This window comes from Heliangelus exortis, chromosome Z, assembly GCF_036169615.1.
Source record: "Heliangelus exortis chromosome Z, bHelExo1.hap1, whole genome shotgun sequence".
Lineage (NCBI taxonomy): Eukaryota > Metazoa > Chordata > Aves > Apodiformes > Trochilidae > Heliangelus > Heliangelus exortis.
The window spans coordinates 13,056,984-13,074,124 of record NC_092454.1 but is presented as its reverse complement, the minus strand read 5'-3'; the positions used below and the strand labels follow the sequence as shown (position 1 = coordinate 13,074,124).

Below are 17,141 nucleotides of genomic sequence, written 5' to 3'. Positions count from 1 at the left end.
AATGGATAAAGTCAGGATAAAAAGAGAAATCTGGAAGATAGACACACAGGCAAGATTTTCCACATCTTATTCAATCTGAGAGACTTTTGGAACCTTATTTAATTTAATTTTTAAGCCAAGATCTCAGAAAAAGCCCAGTTATTTAAAGGAGAAATTGGTAAGGGGAAGTAATAAAATTTTTAAAGGTTAAACAGATACAGTTCTATAAAAATAATTTCAGAATAAGTAAACATAAATTAATGAAGGATAACACTCATCTGTTTTTCCACCTTTATCTTTTGGTCTAATAAAGACCAATTTCCTCTTCCTATGTATCTTGCTTGCCCATTTTTAGATCCATTTATATCCGTAGTTTCAAGAGAGGTGCCCAAAATCTTTCCTATACTTTGTATAATATACAAGAATATTATACAAAGTATACTGTATAATCTGATTGCTTGGATAACTAATAATCAGCATGTATAAAGTACCCATTTTTGCATTGCTGGAGCACACAAATTCTGCTAACAGTTGCCACAGTTGTTCCTTTACTGAAATGTTAGTGCATCAAAGTTTACTGGACAACATCCCCACCCTTCTGTTGGTATTTGTTGCACTTCAGAGCACAGAAAGAAGCTACATACCTGTCTCATTTTCCTCTTTCTGTCTGCCTACCTCTTATGGTTTTTCAGTCACGTTGAGAAGCTGCAGGCAACCCAGTTTCTTTGGCTGAATTCCTGAAGTGGTTTTATATAATATGCATTGGTCTGCTATAGAACAGCTCCAGACAGCACGTTGCTTTTCTCTGTTTAGGTTTGTTTCCATCCTTTACTAGCACAGTCTGCTAGCAAGCTAGATGGGAGGAAAGTGCTATATGTCTACGAAGTTTAGGATGAAGAAAATATCCCAAAATATGTAGCAGATTATATAGCCAAGGTAGTTCTTCATATCCACCATGAAATATCCATTATTACTGTTTACCTGACCAGGCACATGAAATATATTTTTTATTTGCTCATCAGAATTTTTCTGGAAAAAAATTTAATAGTGAGAAGATTCATATCAGTTTAATTTCCCCCCAGTATATATCCCAAAATATTCTTGAAGCTTCTATAAGCATTTCTGAAGCATAAATATCCATCCATATGTGATTCAGTGTGAATTTCTGTATAAGCCAACAATAAAAATCATTCTAGTGAGGAAGTATCAGAAGCATGTGGACAATGAGTTTGAAATCTTGAGAATAACTGAGAGGTTAGTATCTGAAGCATCAAACAAATCTGTTAATATTTTATCCTTCACATATTATTCTTACCAGGAAAGGTTTGAACTACAATGTTGGTTTTGCTGTAGATTCTTCGCCAACCTAGTGGTGAAAAAAATATTCTTGATCTTCAGAAAGAACAAAGCATGAACTCTTATATGAATCAAAAGCATTTAATGAAATAAATTTAAATTTCACTGCAATCATAGCCTTCAATTAAATCTGAACCTGGAATGAGATATATGTTATTTATAGTTTTTGATTTTATTTTGAGAGAACAGTTTAAGTAGTAGAAATCCGACAAAAGTATATTCAAAAAAGTATTTATCAAAAAAATGTTTAAAACAAAGTTTTAAAACAGATGTTTTGACATCTCTCAAGAAGTGGAATGGAGGAAGCCTAGTGACTGAATTACAATTTTTTAATTTATATTTTGTTTTCAGATGTGATCCTGAGCCAGTATCCCTTCACAGTAGCCCACTACTACCAGATTGCTTCTAGTGAAAGGTAGGTTGAACTAAATAAAGAGGTTTGATATCTGTACAAAGGAAAAAGGCAAAAACAGTTTTTTTGAATATTGTAAGTGCAGTTAAACCCATGTCTACTGCAAGGCAGTGTTATCTATGGAAACCTGGAAACATTTATTAGGTCTTTAAGGCAAAAGTGATGTCAGGGGACACATATAGAACAAAGAAGTGTACATGTATTGCCTGTATCATCCACATTATTGTAAACATTTTCCTAAGGTTTCAAACGTTCAGGCATGTTTTTTCAGATTGTCTAATGTCTTTCATCACATACCAGTATCCTGCCTCCTGTTAGATTTTCAAAGAATGCTGCTGTAAGCTCAGTTTGTCAGATACTCACTTACTGCATAACTGTTTGGACAGGTTATGGTGTGAAAGGAGATACTGAAGTAAATGTACATTTACATTTACCTGCACCTCTTTAGGATCTTTAAATTAGCAGAATTTATGTCTGTAAGCTAGTCTCCCCAAATATAGATTTTACTCAATATTACTAATATTAGTTATAAAAAATTATACCTAGTTCTCACATAAAACTTCCCATCTGCGGATTTGAAAGTATTTCACAAAGTAATCTAGTGACTTTTACTCATGTTACAGATGGAGAAAAAATAGTGAAGGGAGGAGAAAAGACTTGGGGTTGATTATTTCTTAGCATTTCTTTATGCTTTCCAGTGCAGGTGGCTTCATTTATTTTATGTCACAAAGATTGTTTCTGTTGTGTAAATAGAAGAACAAGTTTTAGCTTAGAAAATAACCATAAAATAATCAGAAATAGTATTTACATGGAGGGAATTATTATGGAAATCAGGCATTCCTCTTTTAAAATTATGACTTCAGTAAACAGACAGTGACAGAGGTGTATTCTTACAGTACTGCGAGGCTAACTTTGGTGCTAAATTGAATAAAAAATTAGCTATATGGATAGGGTAGTGAATGGGCAGCACTGAAACAGAGATCTCAAGACATCTTAGCTCTCTTCATGTTTCCTTGAGTTACACTGCAAACATTTTGGGCATCTCTGGACTGATACTAAACAGAAGCTGAATTCCATGACATTCCATTCCATTTTAAATATGTGGTCTAACTAAAATTAACAATCTAAATTTATGTTAATTAAAAATGGCTTGCTTGTGCTGTAGTCATTTAAACAGAATAAAACCACACAGATACAGAATGAACTAGATATCTGATATTTCAGCCCCTATAACTGTTGCAGCCCAAGACTTAAAATTAATTTTCTTGAATTTTTGCCACTGAGTAAAGATCTGTACAGAATTTCAGAGTTACTGTACTCAGGTACAGGTATAGGAGAAACCCAGTATTTCAAAGCTTTTGAACTATAACATTCTTGCATAACTACAAGTAGCTTAGTTTGTTGTGAAATAGAAACTACAGCTGTAACACTACAATGCATATATATTAGAATCCAACAGGGCCCTAATAAACTTAGATTTCATCTCTGCAGTCATTATTTATTTCTCATTTATTTAGCTAGTCTATTAAGTTATTCCCCATTTAAGTGTTCTGTTGAGATGACTACTATTAACATAATTATTTATATTTAAACAGAGATAGATATAGTCCATTTTTATGTTTCTGGGCTCTGTTCTTTATTTCTTGGTCTTCCATGTGTGGATGAATGCATGATTCCCACTGAAGTCTGCCAGTGTTTGTCAGGTAAACTAGAGAGTCAAAACAGAGAGAATACTTTTATTTCTTTCTATGAGATATGGGCTAACCCCAACCATATAAATAACTTAGGGCATCCATATAACATAAGCATAAGACAGACACTTTCCTGGTGAGGTCATTTCAGAGTACTTTCAAATGCACTATTAAAACTACCGTGTTCATAGACTTGGCTTTATTACTGGGCTGCAAAAAGAAGATGTGAGAAATCATCCTTTAGAACTGACTTGTGACAGCTAGGACCTTATAAATGATTTATATATACAGAAAAAAAATATATTTTCTGTATTGTTTGACTTCTTAAACAAAATATCTTTTCAGAAGAAGGCTCTTCCCCCAATCCTTGGCAGTAAAATCCCAAAGTCACAATGGAAAGAAGGGACTCCTGCTAAAACAGCTGTCAGGTGCATCGCACCTTTTGATGACCACCACAAATTAGAAAGTAAATTTAGAAGCTCTTTGAGAGCAATAAACAGGCAGCATAGGAGAATTCTGGGGCTAGGGCTGGAATCATGCTCAGAAGACCTATGTTCTGATCCTGAACATTTTACAGAACTGTGTATTTTTTGAGATACAGTGTGCCTCAAAATTTTGAGAACTGCGCACTATTTTTACATATTTTTTGAGAGAGCTCTTTTATTTTGAAAAGTCAGTTACCACTCAAACAAAGAAATGAGGTAGAGGCTCAGCATCATGATCTCACTGCAAATATCTCACGTAAGTTTTCTAGAAAATGAAGCATTCAGAGCTACTTGGGAAAGTGTTGGAAATCCAGTATTTCTATACCTCATTCTTTAACAAAATGAAAGTGAAAAGTCTTCCTCATCTAAGCTCACAAATATTGGAAAAGCATTTAGACCCTTCTATTCCAATGGAAATACCACATAAATGTGTATTGCTTTATATTATAAAGACAGAAATCTCTTCCATATTTCCTAGACATGAGAATTGTAAAGGTTTTCTGAGTGCAAGTTAGGAACACAGAACAGGAAAAGTGACAACACCATCAAAATATAAATCTATGTATGCATATCTACTAGACTGACAATCTAACCTTTTTTCCCAAATCTGTAGAACAGGTTGACAAAGGGCCGAACTCTTGATATGCAATGTAAATACGTGGTGTATGGATATAATCTTTAAAATAAAGCACACATTAAATAAATGTGTCTTTCAATCTTAGCAGGTTGAATCATAGCATCCCTGTTCCAGGCTTTTCTATTAATTTCTCACAATAAATTTAAAATGTATGGGAAAGAATCATAAACTGGTGTTTACAACTTAATTCAGCTCTAGATACCAACAAAAGAATGCCTGTGCACAAGGCAGAGCTCTGCCAAGCCTGTCTCACATGACAGTATCAAATTTCTAAAGAAAACTGAACAGCAATCTTGAAAACATAAAGTTCAGTAAAGTTTCATTACTCTGTTTACATTTGCCAGGGCTTACAAATAATGATGGTTTAATTCTTCTTGCTTTGGAAGTGGAGTAGCAGAAAGAATGGCTAATAACTTTTTTCAAGGCTAATACTGATTTTCCAATTATTTAGTTTGAAGTTGTAGCAGCAATCTATCTCAGAGAAAATGCCATAGGTATATCATAGACCAAATCCAGTGTCAGCCTATAATCTAAACAGGTCTCTCAAATTTACCTGATAATTCAGTAGTGGTATGTTATATCTTGGAAAAAGTATCTCTGCAATTGCTAGAACTTTAGCATTTCAGCTTGCAGCAGTTTCTCTATGCTACATATTATCTTACATACTGTCTCAGCAATGTTGTAAATGTTGTAGCGCAGTTACTGCTAGGACTGCTAGAAAGAACTAATAAAGCCTCTGCCCTCTTCTAAATGCTAAAAATATTTACAGAAGCGTTCTTTACATCTGTGTAAAGATACAGCCTGATTACTATCTATAGAAGCAGCCCTGCAGTTTTTCCCACTCTTTGCTGAGTTGCTGCATGGCATGGAACAACCACTGCGTGCCTCTTCATGTGGTGGGGGCACGAAGGGGGAGCTCTGCATTTCAACAGTGGGTGCATTCATTCGAGTAAATTACAGAGATTCCAATGCATTTGGGGAGGATTTCAGTTCCAGGACTTAAAGAAAGTAGAGTAGAATTGAGCTTACATATTGCCCAGAGAATTTTGTGTCTACTGCTTATCATATGTTAAATGCCGTCAAATGCTGATAGCTTTCTACGCTCGCTTAATGTTTTTATGAATTTCATTAAACATCCTTCTAAAATATTTTGTAATGAATTTACAGTATTACAAGTGGCACTTCCAACCAGGATTTTACCTTTATGATGTGAGTTTGAAAAATTTTTAGTGAGTTTTTTTTAGTGTTTTTTTTTCTTGTTGTTAAACAAACGTGCAAAATGTGTTAAACACAGCAAAATGTGTTTACCTTTTCATTTTGTTTGGGGTTTTTTTCCATTGTTTTTTTTTTCCAAGCACTTAAAACTGTTTCATTACTGTTAGAAGCACCACAGGCTAATCCATGGCTGGCAACATGGGAACCAAATTTCACAGGATGGAAATACATTCTAATAGCAGAACTTGCTTAGTAATGTTTAATATAGAGCAACCCAAATAACTACATACACATAACTGAGAGCTGACTATATGGCTGCCATAGTTCTCACTGCATTTTTCTAAGCTTACATGCCCATAACGTTAGAATTTATACTTTCATCATGGGCAACTGCACATCTGGTGATCATAGATCAACAGAAAAACTCTGTCAGCTCTGCCTGGGAATAATTTTGCAGTGGAAAAATGAAGTCAGGCCCTGGAAAAGTAGACATGTAGTCTTGCACTCTGTAAAATGGATCTTGCTTCTATCTTATGTGACAATCCATGCATTTTGTTTAGGTCAAAAAGGCCCTCAGTTTTTACTGAAAATTTGGGGTCTTCTTATTAGAGCATGGGATAGACAGGAGAGATTGAGTGTCTGCCTCCAGCTTTGCAAGGGGTGCTTAGTGTGTCCCAGGATAAATTTCTTATAATCTTTAAGCCTGCAGGGTTTTTCATCTAAAAGAATGGGCTAATAAGAGACATCTCCTTCTAGATCTGTATAATTCTCTTAGCTCCAGGGAGAGAAGCTAGCTATTACTATTTCATGGTGTCTTTCAGCACAGTAGATTGCAAAATATTTGGCAAGTAATGTAGTTTAAATTCACTTCCTCCAGGTGAAATGTATTCTTACGAGACATGGTCTGGACTGTACAAGAATAACATCCCAAATGTGCAGTCAGATATTACGGACACTGTGTTCCCTGACAGCCCTCAGCTCTGTCCCACATTATGAACTGCAAATATGAGATAACTTTTGGTAAATAAGACAGATCTTCGAAAATGGTATTTGTCAGAATACTTGGATCTGCTTTTGCAAGAAGTGCTAAGAGGGGAGATTCTCAGATGCCCAAGGCTTCATTTTGCAAAGGCACAGATGTGCCTGTGATACTATTATTCCAGCTTTTGGAAACACTTTCTTACAACATTATCCCATTTCTAGTACATATAATAAAGATTTCCTAAGAAAATAATGAGAATCTTAAGCCCCTAATGTAAGTAAAATACCACAAGGTAATTTTCTGTGAGAAAGCCTGAAGATTCTGAGCATAAATTTAATTCTCTGATAAAATAAAACATTTTTTAAAATAACTGTACTTCATGAAAGTGAGTGTTTTGAGTTCCAACTGCTGTTTGATTTTGTACTAGCAATTTAAAGTACAATTAGACACAAAATAGCCAGTTGTTAAGGACACCGATAAATTAAAGCCAGTAAACAATGGTGACTTGTGCTTAGTGTGCAGATCACATAAACCCCAACTGCAGAGCGGAGCATTAGGATTCTGGACACCTGGTCTGCTCTGGCAGCAAATAAAGAGCAGGGCTGAATGTCAGGCTTCAGTCGTACACTTCTTGTAGTTAATCCTCTTTGTAATGGTCAATTTACATGTTAGAAGATCTGAAAGACAGGAAGTACAGTGTCTGGCTTTGAGTCTTGGTCCAAGAGCTTTCTGTTCACCTTCCTACAGCAGGAATTGCAATTTATTACCCACTATTTTGTAAATTGTTTTGGAAGTTTCTCATACATTACACAGTAATATAACAACCCACAAGCATTACTTTTGCATACAACAAAGTCATGTTGTATTTTCTACAGCTGACAGTAAGACAGTTCATAATATATATTGAATAACAAATGTTATCTAGAAAGTCTAAGAGTGCTATTGAATATGACTCAAAAAAAACCAAAAAACCGTCCAGGCTAATGAGTGCCCAGGTGGATCTCAGGTCACCTCATCCATTATGCATTGCATACCCTAATGCAGTTATTCTGGGTTTTGTTTTGTTTGTTTTTTTGTTTTTTTAATTGTGGTAAATATGACTAAACTAGTTATAAACCAGCCTGAAATCCAGTGGTCATTCACCATCAGTTAAATAATGGGCAGTGACTTGCTCAGGTAACCCAAACCTATGAATGTACCCTCCAGCTCAGAGGGTCTGTACTTCTCATGTGAAGCCTGTGAGCACAAAGGTGCAAACCCTGGTGGCTCTGCAGTCACTCACATTGCCTCTCTAATGTGTTGGAGACCTGGCTGGCATGTGGAGAATCTTCTAGAAGGGTAGCCTTTGAGGTTGGCAGCAGACAATCTGCAGGTAATGCGGGAACTGGAGCAAATCAGAGCCAGGTGTTCTCCATCCCATCTGCTGGGTAGATTCAGCAGAGGCCTCTAAAAGGCTCCTGGAGGGCCCGAGGGTTATTGGTGCCTGCAGGACAATGCAGCACCATCCCTTTTGTGTGTGCTGCCAGCTGGGACCCCTGCACTGGAGTTTTCTTCTGGATCAGACTGTGTTCTGCTGCAGGACAGGAGGTTGTATGAGAAACCTGTATGCTGATGAGTCCATCTTCTCACATGGGCTGTTCTGTGACTGTGGCACAACAGATATGTAGCACGTGCTGATATCCAACAAAATGTCAGTGGCTGAACTTGCAGTAGTGTTCGAGCCCATGCAGCCTCCATGATGTCATTTCAGTCTCAAAGATCAGTCTGATCTCAAACAGAGGCGAACAGAGGGGTTCTTCTGTTTCAGTAGTCACTTGTTTTCTCCCTAGATGTTCTGAGCACCTCTGGGTCTCTCTCTCTCAGGTAGTTCTCTTTGGCCTAAGCAATTTAATTACTTGGATCACCTTGAGTCTGCATTTCTCTCGGGTATTTCCTGTGGCTTTTAACTTTTTCAACAGTCAGGTGGGGCTTTGCTTGTAACTCATTAGTGAGAAAATAAATTGTTCTGCTACATGCTGAATGGTTGCTATTAAGTATATCTTTGATCTAGGGAAGTTTTAGACTTCACTTAAGGTGATAGGTGTGTCAGGTGCTGCCCCCTCAGTCAAAATGTGAAAGCAAGTACAGTTACTCTTTGACTGATGGCTAAAACAGAGTGAGACATCATCCAAACCCAGGAGAATTATTTGGATTCATCTGTAAACAGGGTCATTCTGGTTTTCTCGATTAGGAACAAAAAGTTTGCAGGAGATTTCTCAAGCGTAAATGCTGCTAATGTATGGCATGGACTCCAGCTTCCCTTGCTGTTCCTCAGTGAAGGTTTGCAGTGTGAGATATTTACCGGGCAGGTGAAGGATGATGACTTAATACCCCGTTTAATATCTAATGGCTAAGTTGGTTTTAGCTACTACCTGAGATTTTGGGTACGTGTTGTGTCCTGTACAGTATCCTTATAAAAGGGAAGGTGAGGATGAAGGTGTCTAAGTATTAGAAATATCTACAGCAGAGGGATGTTGGAAACATATACATACAAGAAATCAGAGAGCATAAGACTCTTTCTGCATGATGGATGGAAAGACAGTCTCACACTTCTGAGCAAGTAATTGCATGTTATAGTTTGGCCATACCACATTCAAAAAGCTGAGCCTTCTTATAAATTCTATTTTTAAAATAAAAACTGAAACTTAAAAATATCCATCAGCATTAGAAGCTTCTCACGCCATCATGTTTTGTTTTGTGGAGGTTTCTTTTGTGGGGTTTGGTTTTTTGTTTGTTTTGTTGTTGTTTTTAAATAGGAATTCAAAAGAATTTGTACAGTATATATACTCTGTCCACAACAGACCATGTTATGCATTTGAGTACATCTGTCACTTTCATGTGAAAAAGACTGCACCAATTTAGATCACATTATAGTTTTTTATCTAGTTCATGACCAACAACATTATAATGATACAGCTTTTGGTTTTGTCACTAAAAATTAATTTCAGCTATATAATGCTGGCTATTTTTCAGAACAAATGCCTGCTGCTATTGGTCTCTGTTAGCTTTCTTCACTATATATTTCTTTAGAGATACGCAGAACTAAGATAATCAATGTAACAAATTTTTTGCAATACTGGCACATTTTGGGATTTTTGTGTTTTATTTAGATGTTTTTGGATTGCATCTACTACATTTATTACTGCTTGCAGGTGAAGAAAACTCTTAAAGCAGTAAAAAAAAAAATAACTGTTTAATATTTTTCCAAATAGAATTCATTGAAATCTGTAAAATTTACAGTTGATCAGCTTAACTAAGGCTTAAACATAAGTAGACAACTACTTAGAGAGAGGGAAAAATTGAAAATAAAATGTAATCTGAAAGTGTAGTCTCAGGTGAAACTTGTCAAACTAAAGAAGGGATTTCAGGGATTTTGAAAACAAAATACAATTTTTTATATGTGTATTTTGTTTTTTTTTTTAATTGGCTTGAAATACCTCACACATACATTTAGCTGAAAAAAAAAAGGTAAAACACCTGAAGGAAAGCAATAGAATTTTATTTTAGGCAACAAATCATTTTGATCCATCCAAAATTTTCTCTTTTCTGTTTGTTCAGTGAACCAAAAGATCAGTTACTCACTCACTTCGACAGACTGACCTTATGCCATGATGGGGGAGGAAAAGCTCTGCCAGACAGGTAAGGAAAATATCATGCCAGGACTACAAATGATTTTGAAAAAAATTTACAAATCAGTCAATGCTCTTAAAAATCAGTCACTTTTATTCAGTTTTTAGAGATCTGTTTGGAATTCTGCCTTCATTTATGCCTATGTAAAAATATCATCATTGGTGTCTGGTGTTCATAAACTCATCTATAAGGATGAACAACCTTTAAAAGCAACAAGGCAAAAGGAGAGGTTAAGCTTTCACATAGCAAGGCTGGTTTTCCAGCTCATGTTGAAGGTCAGCTATTAAAAGTTGGAGGGATGTCTGGTTTTAAGGAGGTCTAAAAGTCTTGTTGTCTTAGTATGCTACATAAATTGCTTTAGGCTATATTTCTTTGGAAACAAACCAAGGCTTTTAAGTACATACACTATAACTCTTTACAGCATTCAAAGAATGTAACGAAACTTTTCTAATTCACTGTCTGACTGTATTACTTACCTTTTGGTAAGTCATTAGCTGACTTCTGGTCATCATTTACAGTTCTTGTCCTCACATTTCAGGCCCTTCATAATTTAATAGTTACGTTGCGTTGTTGGGGGTTTTTTTTGTTTTGCTTTGTTTGGGTGGGTTTTTTTATTTTTTGTTTTGTTTTGTTTTTAATTTGTGTGAATGTGCTGCCTAAACTAATTCCTGTGGAATTATCTTCTCCTATCAGATAATTCTGTGATGTCTACTTCCTTGAACTTACAAGAAATAGTCTGTAACTTGTATAAACTTGTAGAAAAACATACATCCCTGTAGCCATACTGTATACAACAATGATTATAGGTAGGGCTGGGTAGCACTTTCTTTTATGAAAGCTGACTGACATTTTTATAAAGTATCTCATTTTGGTTTCTTACAACTTTTCTGAGCTTTTAGTGACAGCTCAGACTAAATGCCTGTCATAAACCAACTCTTTTGAGGAATGCTTTTGTATGAAATGCCTCCATCCAGATGGAAGAAAACTTTTCAAATCAAAAAAAGATACCTATCAACCTTTTATTTGAAAATCCCTGCCACCTCTGTACCATGGTATTTGCAGTCTGGCAGAGCGTTCTTACAGCTGTTCCCTTGGAGCTCCACTCACACACAGCCGAGTTACACTTTGAATTATCTCACTTGGAATATGCTCCAATACTTCTTAAGGATCCAGGTCTGAAGATTGATGGAGATGGCCTCTCTCAGTTCTTGACCCTGGCCAGCCTGTCACTCCAAAATGTCACTCCAAAAACACAGCTGTGCATGTTGTGCAGTAGCCAAGGCACAAAACCTTGCTCAGCACAGACACTCCAGCTCCCCACTCCCAGCTGGTGGGACAGCTCAGCTCCAGGAGAGCAAAAGCCAGGAGCAGCAGGGTCTCTCCTGCACTTGGGTGTGTAGACAGAGCAGAAAAACCTGACTGCAGTGCAGCAGAGAAAAGGATTGAACTGGGGGCAGAATGGGGAGCTGAGTGTCAGCTTGCTAGGGCCAGAGACTCAAGGAGATTTCTGGATTGGAGGTGGGGGACACACACAGAAGACACAGTGTTATGGGCAAGGAATGCAAAAGAAACAAGGCAGGAAAATGCTGAGGTACACAGTTACAAGTAAGATTTAGGATACAGTTCCTTGGGAGAGTGGGCAAACCAAGATGGAAATCATCTGTGCCTAGAATCTGCTTAGCCAGTTTATTGTATCTGTAAAGTGAAACAGTACTGCATCTGTAAATTGTATGTCCCTCCTTCATTTCATTAGCAGCTTGTTTGTGATATTAATAAATGCCAGATAAAAACGTGGATGGAAAGTAATAATTCTTGTTGTCAGGCACAATTTTAATAGTATGTGCTAAATAATTTCTAGAACTACTACTACTAAGCAAGCAATATTCCCCTTATTATTTGAACAAGCAGAAAAAATATTTCTGACATAAACAATGATACATGTTTTATTGCAAATTAAATTGTTAACATTGATATCATTGAGATGAAAAAAAAAACCCTACCTAAACATGTTTTTCATGTCAGTGATGGTATTAGGGATATTAGGAGCTGGTTGGTTTAGCATTATTCTCCCCCACAGAAGACTGCAACTTACCCTGGTGATCTGAGATCATGTCTTGGCTTAGTTACAGACACGTTGTATGACACTATAATTAACTCACATCGACTCAGTGGCCTGAGCTTTCATCTAGTTTCTCATGTAATTTCTTTCCTCTTATACATAGTAATTTCAGACCATAAACTCAAGGCAAGAACCTCTATAACAGCTGTATGCACTGCCATAAGATTGGGAGGCACCTGACGTTAATTACGGATATAGAGAAAGATCTGAATGGCCTTAAGACTGAAGAAATAGAAATGCGATAGCATTAAGTGTAAGGTAATGTATTTCTAGACCACTGAAAACATTTCTAGGAGTTTAACAGTTTGAAATATATGTTTCCAACTGTTGAAAAGGGGTTTAACGTGCTACTCAGGCAAATGTGCAGAATCCAGTATGACAGGCATGGTTGCAATAGAACTGCACAGAGAGTATATAGTCCTTTTTGCTTAATGTCAGCTTAATTTGGTATAACCATTTTTAAAGTGGCTTTTTATGCATTATCTCTTTGCATAATCATAGATTATTTCCTATCTGTTATCTGACTTGGATGTGTGGCCACTTTTTCTCATTCCTCCCTAGGTATATGCTGCATTTATACTTTGTGTGTAGAGTATTATGTTTACATGTGCTTGTGTGAGTTTGTATAGAAGGGATATAACTATATGTATGAGAGGCTGAATCATTTCCACAGCTATTATTTTCCCCAAGTTGATCTTGTTTTGTCACTTTGTGTTTATACTTCTGTTTTTTCAGAATCCCTGCCCTTTGTTTCCCTGACACCTTTGATATTTGGATTTATTGGAAAATAGAGCATCCCAGTTGATTCTCTTCCTCTGTAGATTGGTAACCTTTGGCACAGGAACTCTGCTGCCCTCTTTACATGAGATTGGATGGGGCATTTAACCTCCAAAATGCTAGTTTTACAGTGCAGAAATTGCTTTCTATTCTATCTTTGGACACAGCTAGCCATATTTCCTGTGTTCAGTAAAACCTCTGATAATGATTTGTGTTAGAAAGTAATGGAGTATACTGTACACAAAACCACAGAAATAATTAAATACTTGTTTTGTGATTCATTATTGACACATTTTTAACAAAGGTACACATTCAAGTGTGCATTTGTGCAAATAGTGTAGAAATCAAAAAAGCAGAAATTCTGTTGACTAGATAAAGGAGTTATTTTGATTATTCCACTTCGGTTTTATGTTAATATCAAAACAGAAAGAAAGCCCACTGGTATGTGAATTACCAAATTAGCCAAAACTACCTCAGAAATTAACTTAAAATTCTACTGTTTAGTCTTCTTGTTTTACATCTCTGTTTTTCACTCTGTAATTCTGTAAAAGACAAGTACTTTCATTACCATAGTAACCACAGAAACATCTGATGCTGTATGTATGAAACGTCTTTTAAGAAAGTACACAGCACCATGGGAACTGAGAAGCTGACTCCTGTAGGCAGCAAATGCTTTCAATAAGAACAACTCAAATACATCATTCAAACAAATGATAAAAGTCTCTCACTTGTTATGCAAGACAAACAAAGAGTGAGGACCCTTCAGGTATTTCTTCTTACTGCTTGTGGACTGGAAGTTTTAGACATGCTAGTCAGGAGATGAAGCAGTACACTCCTTTTGCACTGAAAAATATATTCCTAACCCCACCTGTGATTCAGGCACTAGGATTATATTGCTTTCACGATGCCTACCTCTATAAAGCTTCCTGTAGTCTTCTGTTTCCTATGTTATACTCTTTAATTTACTTTTCCTAAACATTTCTGGTTCAGACAGTGTTCAGTGGTATTACAGATAACTTTGTATGTCTACAGATGCACCCTGAATTCCAATGATTATGTAAATAAATGGAGTAAATATTTCAGAAATCTCTTAAGAAAAAGGTGGATATGTAAGCCATGTGTTAAGGAACTTTTCAGATCTTTTTTCTAAGGATTAATTTGTACTCTACCTTTTTTTGCTATAGTTATTTTAAAATCTTCAGCTCAGTTGTGCAACAAAAGTATGTTGCTAAAATGACACCACAAGAAGCAGATACAATGAATCAACATTCCTCTGTGTGTTACAGACTTTTTTACTTCTAAATTGTGTAGACAGACATAAACTTGTGGTCCTATGGCAAGTTATGTTTTATAGCAACAGTAGAGGAAACCACCAGCAGGACCTCTGTTTTTGTGATCATACAATTAATTGAATTATGCCTCCCAGGTATATAATCTGCATTTTTACAGACCAGGATTTAAGAGAAGTGTTAAGTTAGCACAGCTAAGGCAAGATGAAATATCTGAGCTGAATCAAAGATTAGCAAATTGTCATGCAGTTTCCATCTGCTAAACTGCACCTAAATGCATCAGTCCTTCTTTGCACCTGAACAGGATGGATCACCACACCAGAATATAAGAATGGAGGTTTTGTGCTACACCAAAAGTGTCCATCAAACTCTTGTCTCCAGCAATGGTCACAAATGAAAGCCAGGAGGATGGAAAGTGCAAGAAAACATGCTCTCTGTCACCCCACAGTGTTTTTTCAGCTCAGACACTTTCTGTACTTGTTGTGTTGTTATGAGTACAGTTGAAGAGAAGTCTTTGTATATAGAATTCTACTGAAAAAATGAAGTATTTCTTTATCTCAAAAATGTGTTTTAATGGATAAAATAATTGGGTCTAATGGAATAGTGTGTGTGTTCATTCACCAGACAGTGGGAAAATTCTAAACAATAGAATATGAACTTCAATTATACTTATTCAGTCTGTAAATACGCACTAGTGCTAACATAACAGAAAACTAAAGTTACCTTACAAGAGTGAATAGCTGATCTTACCAAATCAATTGATTTTGCAGAAACTGTGATTTGACCTCAAAAAAGCTATTTCCTTTATTTTAAGATAAATTACTTAAATTGCCTCCCTTGATTGTCAGCTTTATCATCTGGTGTTTTGTGAGTCTTTTTGAAAGATGTGACACAGAAATGTAACAGTGCAGCATCCCAGTTAACTGTAAGTAAATCTTACATCTATTATTTAATCTTTCGAGCCTCCTGAAGGTGAGTTAGGGAGTGTCCATCCTCAGGGGACTGCCTGCATTGACGCTGAGACAGGGAATAGGAGCCCTGCAGGGTCACTCTGGGGACAGAAACACAACCAGTGCACTGGAGCTGTTACTGTGATCCTCCTGCGTTAAACTTCAAATGAGCCCTGCTATTCTCTTCAGTTACTGTTAACTAGAAATGGCTGCCGTTTGTTCTCATGTCTGAAGGAGAACAAGATTGTGTTTTATCAGGACCCACTTACTAGCAGCTATGTGATTTTACCCTTTCCTTAGTCAATCAGTAAGTGTGCCCTTAAAAACATCAGTTGAGTTTGCAGTTACTGTCATCCCTTGTGCACGAAATGCAAATTAGATACGCCCAAAACAAGGGATAGCACGTAAGGCCACAGTTAGTTGCAAGATGTAGCATTGCTAGGGGATTTACAAGTGATTCATCATGAAAAAGTGAACAGTGCTCTGAGAAGGGAAAGATATTGACAGGGAAAAGAAAAGATATCCCTCACAAAAAATAATGTGAGCACTGCATTATGCAGATACTGCATGATAGAAGTACCATGGGTTTAAACTGGAAAAAATAATTATATCCAATCAAAATTTAAGTGTCATGACACAAATCAACAAGTCTATGTTAGGGGTGCTTCATGAATGTTTATAGAATTACAAATAATGCCTTTGCAGATTTTAGTAGTATTGTAACTGCCAGAATGGCATAATTTTCTCTAGACCAATCTGGAAAAATTGTGTCTGTCTGTGCCTGCACCTGTGTGTTACATAAATGTTTTTATTAATTACACCTCACATTTCTGTTAAAACTATATAAAATCTTTTTTTCAACGCTCAGAATTTTTCCCAACTTTAGGTGTTTGGGGATGAAATTTATTGTCAGAGTGTCAGATTAGCTGCTACAAAAATAGCTGTAGACATATTTATCACAACATCGTATTACAAAAATTCAAAAACATTTTGGATGGGGAACATGCCATATGTTGGAGCAGGATATCTGTGAAGGTATTCAGTGTGAACTTGTACAAACTAAGTTTGCAGAGGGGATTTCCTAATTTTTCCATGCATGATTTTTGCAACATTAAGTTTTTTGTAGCTATTTCCTGTGTCTAACCCATTAGCTTATTATTTAGGCATTGTTTGTAAGCATTTAAAGCCCCTTGTCCACAAGAACACAATAACATGCACTCATGCAATGAATAGGGCTCTACTGTGCTCTTATACCTATTTTACTCATGTTGCTACCCTTGTATGTACCCTTGCACTTACATATTGTAAGAGGCTGAATTTATACTACCCACTGGTGACAGCAGAAAAATTTATGGCTTATGCAATATTTAAAATCACAATCCTTCTGTAGTACCCAGCTCAATATCTGTTAATAAACCCTTCAAAAGGTAGTAGCAGAGATCTGAGAATCTTGGTTTTTTAACAGGACAATAAATGTTTTAACTGTTTTTTAAAAAAATAAATTCTTCTAAATAGTTTCCAAATCTCTTTCAGATTCTAGCATTGGCATTTGTAGAAGGAAAAATTTTAGCCTCAGTGCC

At 36.3% G+C, this 17,141-nt stretch overlaps 2 long non-coding RNA genes across 2 annotated transcripts in view; one reads left to right on the top strand and one right to left on the bottom strand.

Annotated features, from left to right (window-relative positions):
* LOC139790378 (uncharacterized) overlaps positions 1-10,760 on the top strand; it is a 65,460-nt gene extending 54,700 nt beyond the window's left edge. The window contains exons 2-3 of the long non-coding RNA XR_011723471.1: positions 1,687-1,750; positions 10,355-10,760. This is a non-coding gene — a long non-coding RNA (uncharacterized lncRNA). The remainder of the gene's footprint in view (positions 1-1,686; positions 1,751-10,354) is intronic.
* Positions 1,506-12,551, bottom strand: LOC139790377 (uncharacterized). The gene is made up of 4 exons (XR_011723470.1): positions 12,427-12,551; positions 7,327-8,526; positions 3,074-3,455; positions 1,506-2,589 (listed from the first exon to the last, which is right to left on the bottom strand). It is a non-coding gene; the product is annotated as an uncharacterized lncRNA (long non-coding RNA).
* Between the last annotated feature and the right edge of the window lie 4,590 nt (positions 12,552-17,141).